Source organism: Littorina saxatilis, unplaced genomic scaffold (genome assembly GCF_037325665.1).
Source record: "Littorina saxatilis isolate snail1 unplaced genomic scaffold, US_GU_Lsax_2.0 scaffold_2608, whole genome shotgun sequence".
NCBI classification, from domain to species: Eukaryota; Metazoa; Mollusca; class Gastropoda; order Littorinimorpha; family Littorinidae; genus Littorina; species Littorina saxatilis.
In genome coordinates, this window is record NW_027128591.1 from 5,472 (window position 1) to 14,765 (window position 9,294).

At 39.0% G+C, this 9,294-nt stretch overlaps 2 long non-coding RNA genes across 2 annotated transcripts; one reads left to right on the forward strand and one right to left on the reverse strand.

Annotated features, from left to right (window-relative positions):
• The first annotated feature begins 2,747 nt into the window (after positions 1-2,747).
• On the forward strand, positions 2,748-6,292 carry LOC138956953 (uncharacterized). Its single transcript, XR_011452882.1, has 3 exons — positions 2,748-3,207; positions 4,073-4,149; positions 6,155-6,292. It is a non-coding gene; the product is annotated as an uncharacterized lncRNA (long non-coding RNA).
• Positions 4,987-9,267, reverse strand: LOC138956954 (uncharacterized). Its single transcript, XR_011452883.1, has 3 exons — positions 9,066-9,267; positions 8,009-8,205; positions 4,987-6,233 (listed from the first exon to the last, which is right to left on the reverse strand). It is a non-coding gene; the product is annotated as an uncharacterized lncRNA (long non-coding RNA).
• Positions 9,268-9,294: the final 27 nt, after the last annotated feature.

The window sequence follows — 9,294 nt, forward strand, 5'->3', positions numbered from 1 at the left end:
TCATCATCATCATCATCATCATCATCATCATCATCATCATCATCATCATCATCATCATCATCGTCGTCATCGTCGTCGTCGTCGTCGTGGTCGTCGTCATCATCGTCGTCGTCGTGGTCGTGGTCGTGGTCGTCGTCATGTCTATGACCGTCAAGTCTGACGATTAAAACTGTCCTATGTTCATTGGGCATCTGACATTTCCTCGAGTGATGGTACCATTATATAACAGTTAATACCCCGTTACGGGATATGGGTTTAGCCCCATATGGCACGGAATGAGCATGAGTTTGTTATATTTTAGATTTTAAAAATTCGTGCGACTAGGACTAAATAAAATATGTCGAGGAACGGAAGTCGGGACTCATGACACAGGAGAGTGAAAGAAGAAAATCACTATGTGATTAATATTCACTGGATTATTCAGGATAGTTTTAGAGCAGTTTTGAGCAAATACATGCAGGCGTTTCTAAATTACAGTACAGAAAATGTCCCTCGAAGTGTTAAGGTCCAATTCGTAACACAACTTTCCAAAATGGCTCAATATGTGTAATATCTTTAGACTGTAATACACAGTACAGGATGTGACAATTGTGGCAGCAAAACAGTAATGCTATCAAATTTACTAAGTGTATTTGATCATGCGATACAACGTTGTGAGAAGAAACAAATCTTCCCAAAGCTTAATAATACTGATCAAGGCAGCAGCGGCAAGGTGACGTACATTATAATCCATACAGTCAAGTAACGCCTAAATTAAATCATTGCATAACTAGTCTAAGCAGTATATTCACGTTTGAGACAGTTCACACACAAATATGCAAGTGATAATCTCCCCAGGGGTAAAAGTAATGATATGCCATACAAGCAACCATTGGCATTACAGGTTATTATTTCATAGACATTTTGATATTACATTACTTAAACTAGAGCTCGGTGTGCTTTACAAAACTCAAAAGGGCCTGAAAAGGGCTTCATTTTACCAAATGAAGAGGCTGGACTAACCCACACTCTTTACGAGTTAAGAGACTCTGTCTCCTACCTCAACAAAACGTCCTGCATTTTCGTGTACGCAAAAAGTAAAGAAAATAAACATAAGCAGACTACAATGACAGAGAAAACAAACCCAGGCAGATCCTAGACTAATCTGCAAATAGTTTGAAAATAAGGCGCCGTTTAGTTACCAATATCTGTCATTGCTGACTAATTGTTGTAAACGTGATTTGCATCGTTTTGCTTACGAGGCTTGCCGAGAGCGGTCTTCGCCACGGGCAGTTCATAGCCATCGCTATCTCTAGTGCTAGCAAATAATGTGTCGTAGGGTTTGTCATCTCTGTTGTCATTGGTCGGTGTTTCATATATATTTCTCTGATTGGTCAGTGTTTCATATGGCCTGTTCTCGTCGGTTCCGTGCGACAGGGGTTCGTACTGGTTGGTTTGAGTGGTCAGTGAATCGTCCGGGATTTCTCCGTTGTTCTGATTGATCAATCCACCACGTGTGTTTTCTGGTGTCAAGTACATTTCGGTTGATTCTGACGATCTTGCGGGATTGTTAGCTGCTGCTTGCTCTGCAATGAAGACGATGTAAAATGCGCGATGTAATCAGGAGCGGAAAACATATACTTGTTCTTTCATAAGGGTGTGTGCTAAAACTTTGGAGTATTGTATACCGACGTTTTGTTATAAGGTTTAATATGGAAACATTAAAACTAAATGATTTGAATTGTGTATATTATAAACGCACGTTACAGTCACTCTAATTAAAGGCATATGTACTCGATGACTATACACGCTAATTGCTTTACCAACAGCTGGAGACATGCTAAATTAAGTTCCCTGCAAAATATTGTGGTCTAGGACCCCTTCAATGTTGAGATATGTTAATTTTCATTTTGATCTGGATCGTCCTATTTATAGATTTGGCAACACATGTAACGTTGATGCAAGGGAGCTAACACCGCGGCTTTGTTGACATCCTCACTTTTTCAGAGGCTAGAACAAGCTGTAATGCATGTATTATGGTCCGCGCATGGTGACATATCGTCATCATATGGTCTTATGGTGCGTTTGACATCGATTATGGGCAAACTACACTTTGTAAACACGGGAGCGCGTACATATGCCTTTAAGCGGAGTTTTTACTCGAAATAGTGAAGTACTGTTGTTTTGGAGTTGTTTTGTATTATGAATTGTATTCTAATTTATTTCCTTGCACTGTAGTGTACGTTATTGTATTGAAGTGTGTGGAAGTGTATATACTGTACTGTTTTTGTATTGCATTGTATTGCATTGTATTGCATTGTATTGTATTGTGTTGCACTGTATTGTATTGTATTGTATTGTATTGTATTATATGATATTGTATTGTATAAGATAACTTTATTGTCAACCCTGCCCCTTACCTGGTCTGAAACTGGTGTTGGTCAAAGCTAGGGAAGTTCCACTGCCTGACCCAGGTGATCTGTGAAAAAATAAATAATTATAAGATGACTCAAAATTCAAACCGACAGCACTCAAGTGGTTAAATGTTCAACACAGTGCAAACAGTGTAGTTGTCTACCAAGAGGTTCACGTCACGTTTAGCGTCACGAAGAAAATTAAATGCTGAGGGCAGCACAATTGCCCAAATCACCGTTTTCTGGAAATAACTCTGTCAGGATGTTCAAGCGTTGTGGAAGAGTTGCGCCCCGCTTGAGCGTGACAAACAAAAACAAGTGGTCGACCAGTTAAACATATAGTGTCCACGCCGCCATTTTGGAGTTTTTTTGTGTCGAATTCGGCCGATTTGAAGAATTTGGGGAATCTAGTGTACCTTAATTAAGACGCACCTGGCCCGGTTTGCTCAATAAAGCACCACAAGTATGCTAAATAATTAATTAAACATGATTAAATTGGCGACTGCTCTCCACCATTTGAAGATTAAAATTGGCCGTCATAGACTGGTTTTCGTCGCGAGCGTGCCGTTTTCATGACGACCCAAAACAATGGCGGATGGGATGTAAGAAATCGACTCAAGGTGGTTCTGAAAGCAGCAGACTGACTGGGAACGACACAGAATCACGAGAAAGTCATGCTCGATGCACAAAATGCAAAGTTATCAACACGCGGCAAGCAGTGGGAAAGTTGGATTGAACTGCATGAGTGTTACCATCGTGTGGCGGTGTGCGCTGACTACCCACGACGCAGAGCTCTCTCCTGCTGCCGGGATTTGTAAGTAAAGCAACTGTTGTGTAGAATTTGGACAGACCTAGACAAATGTTGCTGCCGTTTTGTCTGTGTGTCTGCTGGTGTGTTGAGCGAATGAAGCATCCATCAAGCGAGTGCACGAACGTGTAGTGTGCAGGGTCGATTGAGTCCAGTTTTGGTTTGAACACGGACACGCCACGGTGTGTGTCACTGACTGTGTGTGTGTGTCTGTGCACTGCACAGGAGCTTGTATCAAAGTGCCGGTCGATCATTATTTACTCCTTCATCCCTACAGTCTTCTTACAACTACATACTACGCATTCGCTAGCCTAGTAAGGGCGTACATGCAGGACTAAATAATGATCAACTGGCGGTTGGGTACAAGCTAGCTCCTGTGGTGCACTGTATAGGACTGGAGACTGAGACTGACACTGTGACAGACAGAGTAGGTAATCCCCCTAAAAATTGTTTTGAGATGGAAAAAATAAGGTCAGTCAGCACAGTCTTTGGATGTAGTGCAACAGAAAATGTTATTTATAACTGACATTTTATATTGTCAGCGGTATGAGTTTTTCTGTGCCTAAAGTTTTTAATGTTGTGATTTTGCAGGAAAAACTATGATTGAAGCTTATTGTAAGGCTTTCACGGTGAAAGGGTAACTTTTTAACGAAGACACATTCTTCCTCGGACAGCGTTCATTGAAGCAGGCAGAATCTCATTCATCCTTTCTTTTTTAACTGCCATTTTTAAGTGTCGCTGTGCATGTTGAAAGCTTCATGTTCAGAACTAACGTTGCTGTAGAACTGTATGTAATTGGCCAGCCTTTGGTTTACACTTAGTGGTTTATATGTTGCTATAATTACTAAAACTATTTTTTTTGAATTTTCAGGGGAAAAGCACCCGGACATCAAACATTCTTGCAATGTGTGGCAATAATGGTTTAAAATATTTCGGACAAAGCTCAAGGTGAGTTTAAATGTTCATAATTCTGATGTAAGTCAAGCTTATCTTTTATCTTGAGTAAGTATCTCTGTCATGTCTCTCTCAGGCTGCGCAACCGACAGAAAAGTTACCAAGAACCGATTCCTTGAGTGTGCCCAATTGTTCCCCATTTCTGGTTCACTTGAGCTGCAGGCAATTTTGTTGAGTGATTAAAAGTTATGGATTCTTTAAAAAGGTGTACGTTTGAGGATAAGACACTGTCAAAGTTTTGAAACAGTATTTTTCTTCTTCATGGTTATAAAAAAACCTGCAGCACCTGTGTTCAATTTCTGAAGATGCATTATTACTACAGTGGCACCCCCCTTTTACGACCTCAAACAATCTGAGAAAATCGAGTCTAAAAAAAGAACGAGTCTTAAAATGGGGGTAATTTTACAGAGGTTATGAACAGAAAATGTGAGAAAACAAGGTCTTAAAAAGAAGGGAGTTTTAAATTGGGGGGTCATAGAAGGGAGGTTCCACTGCATTAATCATGCCATGGAAATCATGATCAGTTTACAGATAAATACAATGACAATTAAAAGCAATTTGCAGCCCAGTGTCTTATTATTTGATCATATTCTTTCTATTTTTATCATTGCATCTTTGCTACAGAAATTTATGGTTACATCTTGACCAAGTCAATTATTATCAATAAAGCAAACAACATGCGCACACAAAAACATACTCAATTGTCAAGAACAGTGTCTATTTTATTCCATGTAGATCTCAAATCCACAGGCACACATCCTCTGCACAGTTCAAAGGTGCTACACATGAAACTATTCTTGAAATTCGAGCACTTTTCAACACATGTATATATATATAATATGTTTTGCACAAGTTTTACTAGACCTGTGAATTCAACGCATTAATCAATACACTTTCAGGACTCTTCCCCAGACTTTAATGCTCATGTCAGCTGTTTCCATGCACAAATAGTCACCCTGTATGTATCTTTCGCTTGATATGCAAGTGTCTAAACAGAAAGAAAAAACACTAAAAACCAAACACAAAAATTCATTCAGTGAGAGTGAATGTACACACATCCTAAAAAACACGAAATGAAGTCATTCTGTCAGTCATTGATACTGATCCAAGACATTGATGTGACGAAGAAAGGAGTAAGTTTATTTTAGAAAGCTAAAATCTTTCAGAGGGAAATGGTGTTATCAAACACTGGTCGTTTCACATGCTCCCTGTAAATCACTGAAAGCAGACCTCTTCAACTTCAGAAGACCCTCCCTCGTCTTCTTTTTGAGGGGCTATCCAGAGATACTCCAGTGCCGAGAGTATGAAATAAATAAATATAGCTGTCTGTCAGCGTTCTCTAGAATGAAAATGTCTCTACAAGGTGCAGAACTGTGCACATAATAAAAAACAAAACACACACACACAACATATGTTCAAACATTGATCCAAATGTTGGGGGTGGGTGTTTACTAGGTACTAACGGCGCTTACAAGGTAGATTACAGTACATTAAAAAAGCAAAAAACAACATACATTATTTGTATTTTTGACCAAATTATGACATTTTACACAGATTGAGACAGTGAGTGTTCCTCAAGGTGAACAAGGACTGTCAAGGTGTGTGTAAAATGTCATATTTTGGTCAAAAATACAAATAACATTTCTGTATCGATTGGTTCTGGTTAGAATTCCTTTTAATTGTTTTTTTAATGTACAAACATGCACTATTTTGTAGTCTCAGCTGGCCGTCTAATATGGAATGTGACAGAGCATGTGTAAACCAACCCACACAGAAACGCACTTTGTTTAACACCACAATGTACTCCAATGCAGGCAGCAAGGAAGAAAGTCAGTGTACTGGCCAGTTGGATCTATAATGTCATTCCTATGACCCATACACAGCAACTGCACATGGCAACTCTTACACCTTCACCCGAATAGCCAATATCTTTCCTCAATATAACTCTGAATGATGCGTATCGTTTGGCTTTATTGATCTTTCCCTCTTCTTCTTCCAGGACCAGGGCATCTTCAATCTCTTCTTTGTGTGTGGGCCAGTAGGAGCCTGCTGTCATCAAGCACCAGTGCCTTGAAGTCCTGGAGCATAAACAGAAAATCACCCATCAGTGAAGACACTTTAATTCAAACTTCGAAAAGGGTTGAAAAAATTAACCAAATGCAAGAAAAAGTGTGAAAATAAAGAGTAACAGAAGAGTGTTTGTAATCTATTCATGTACGTAATGGATTGCACGTGTGAGTAAAAGGTGGTGGTGGGTGGGAGAGGGGGGAGGTTTTCCAGCATTCTGACACACTGAGAAGTGTGAAAATGTGACATGTTCTAGTGCTCCTGACGAGCAAAAGTGTCACACATCTTTAGCTACTTGGAATGAATGCCCAGTTTACCATTGCATTGTACAGTGAAACCCTAACTTTGCCCCCCCCCCCCCCCCCCCCTTTAAAAAAACACAACATTTGTCTTAAAAGACACTAATTTCTCAGATTCCTGTTTATAACCTCTATTCTAAGACATTCTGCTTTTCTTTGATTGAGTTTGCTGTATATATAATTTAGAGATACAGTGGAGCCCTGTTAAGATATATATAGATATATATATATATATAGGTTTTGTAGCAGCATCTGTCAAGTGCTCAACCGCAAAAAGGTCAATTTGATATAATTATTCAATACTGATGTTTCAAGCTAAGCAGAACTGCTGTTTGACATGTGGTTGGAAAATGTGCTTCAGGGATTGTCTTGTTTAAAAAAAAAATTGAACAGGAAGGCAGACATCTATTTGAACTGCAAAGCAGACACAATTCAAAAACCTACACATCATTATTATGACTTCCTACATAACAGCATGATCATGGAATCTGTTAGCCAATGTGTCAGATCATAACGATCATTATGGAGGCAGAAATGATCCCCTCAATCTGTAAAATATCCTTCGTTACAAACAGCATACAGGTGTAGCTAAAACAGAATTTATATTACAGTGGAACCCCCTTTTACGATCTCCCAAAATATGATAAAATCAGGTATTAAAAAGCAGGAAGTCTTAAATTGAAGGTGAATTTGCATAGGTTATGACCAGAAAATCTGAAAAGCAAGGTCTAAATATAGGGGAGGTCTTGAATTGTAAAGGTTTTTAAAAGGGGGGGGGGGGGGGGGGTTCACGTACAGCACCCCAATTGTGAGGACTGTTCATTTATTTCCCTTTATGAGACACTAAAAGGTTGTGGGTACTGAAATTTAACTGCACAAAATATCTTGACAAAATCAGGATGCTGAAGCTGAATTTTCATTCTTTTTCAATATTTTTTGAAACCAGGAAATACACACATTCCCTAGAATGAAAAAAAAAGCACCGGTAATGTAATTTGTGACTGACACCTAAAAACCTCACCGTTAGTCATTATTTAGTATACCCTGTAACAAAGTCTTTGACCTCACAAATCTTGCAGAATAAAAAGGTACTTACTCGAATGATTGAGTTTGGAGGAGGCGTGGGGTTGAGGGGGGGAAGCGGTGAGAGAAAATACTTATAACTATAGTCCTGATTCACCTTCAAATTGTTTTTTGGGCCACTCAGACCACTAATTTACACCCCCACTTACACACAATTTTACTTATTTTACATTCCTAAAACACACACACATCCACACATAACAAATACACAACACGCACTGACTTTCTTGACATTGTTCAGTTGGATGAATGTAATTTCTTCATTTTCTGTGATAGCACTCTATTGCCAGTATTGGAATTCACAAAATTACCCTTGGCTCTAACATCATAAGTCTTTTTCTTTTAACTCCTGCACACAGAGAAAGTATCTATTAATATTATAAGTATAACTAGTCCTCACTTACCTTCAAATTGTTATTCGGATCAGCCTTCCCCTTGCCCAGCAAACCAATTTCAGTTTGAGAAGACTTGGACCAGTCCTTGCCTCTGCATTAGCTCACACCTCTGCTAATTCCTCTCCCTATCCTGCCTCGATGTGCACTTCTTGAAGTTGAACGAGCAGCCTGGCCGCTTGTTGTTTTGAATGTAAAACTTCCATAGCCTGAAAATAAAGACAAATGCTTGAAAAGAATACACTATATATATTAATCAATCTCCCTTACAGTTAATGAGTTATTTGTAGCAAACTTCAATCATAATCAGGAAAAGCTCACTTGAGTTTTGACAGCTGGCACACAACGTTCACGCACACAACAGTACATAGTTTGTACTCCTTTTTTCACGTGTATACAAAAATACAATTTATATATATATATGTGATTATATCACAAGCATAATACACACACACACACACACAAACACAAACACACACACAATCACACAGTGACACACACACACACAGTCACATTCATGCACAGTGTGACACACACACACAGTGATATATACAAGTCTCTCTCACACACACACTACACACACACACACAACAAATGCACAAGACACTGATTTTATCGACATTGTTAAGAGGGATAAGTATAATTTCTTCTCTTTTGGGTTACTATTATGGGAAAAGACATAATTTTCAGAGCTCTCTATTTGTCTGAAACATGAATGCGCTTTGCTTCGAACTCTCGCACGTTTACTGTTCCCTGACCCTGAGTTCGATCAGTGACATGAATGGAATTTGAAACACATGCATAAGCTTATAAGTAAAAGCGCAACTTTAGATACATATATTTGAAATGATCACCAACAGGCAACACATATATATATGTCCAAGATAATCTCAAATCTGACTGAGTAAACAAAGTACGAGCATGATCTTCGTCAGGGCTTTTTGACTCGCATCGATCGATTCATTTGCAGTCCTGCTGAGAGCAACTTGTACACTGATACTGACTTGTCCTATTGAAAGCTTTATTTCCTGTCAGACAACGTTAACTTAAGCTGGAAAATGACACTTACCTTTTCAGACTACAATGATCGCAGGAAGACGCGCCATTGTTGACACATTTGACAAGGGAAATCACCCAACCATTACAAGAGTGCTCTTTCCTTGGAATCTGTTACGACAATTAATTAGCTATCAAAACTGTTGAATTTGCAAAGTTAAGTTATTCCTCATGGATGGTAGCATTATTTGTAACGTAGAATCTTACGGTGATGCTTTGAAAGCGATCTGAAGGCCTTTTCC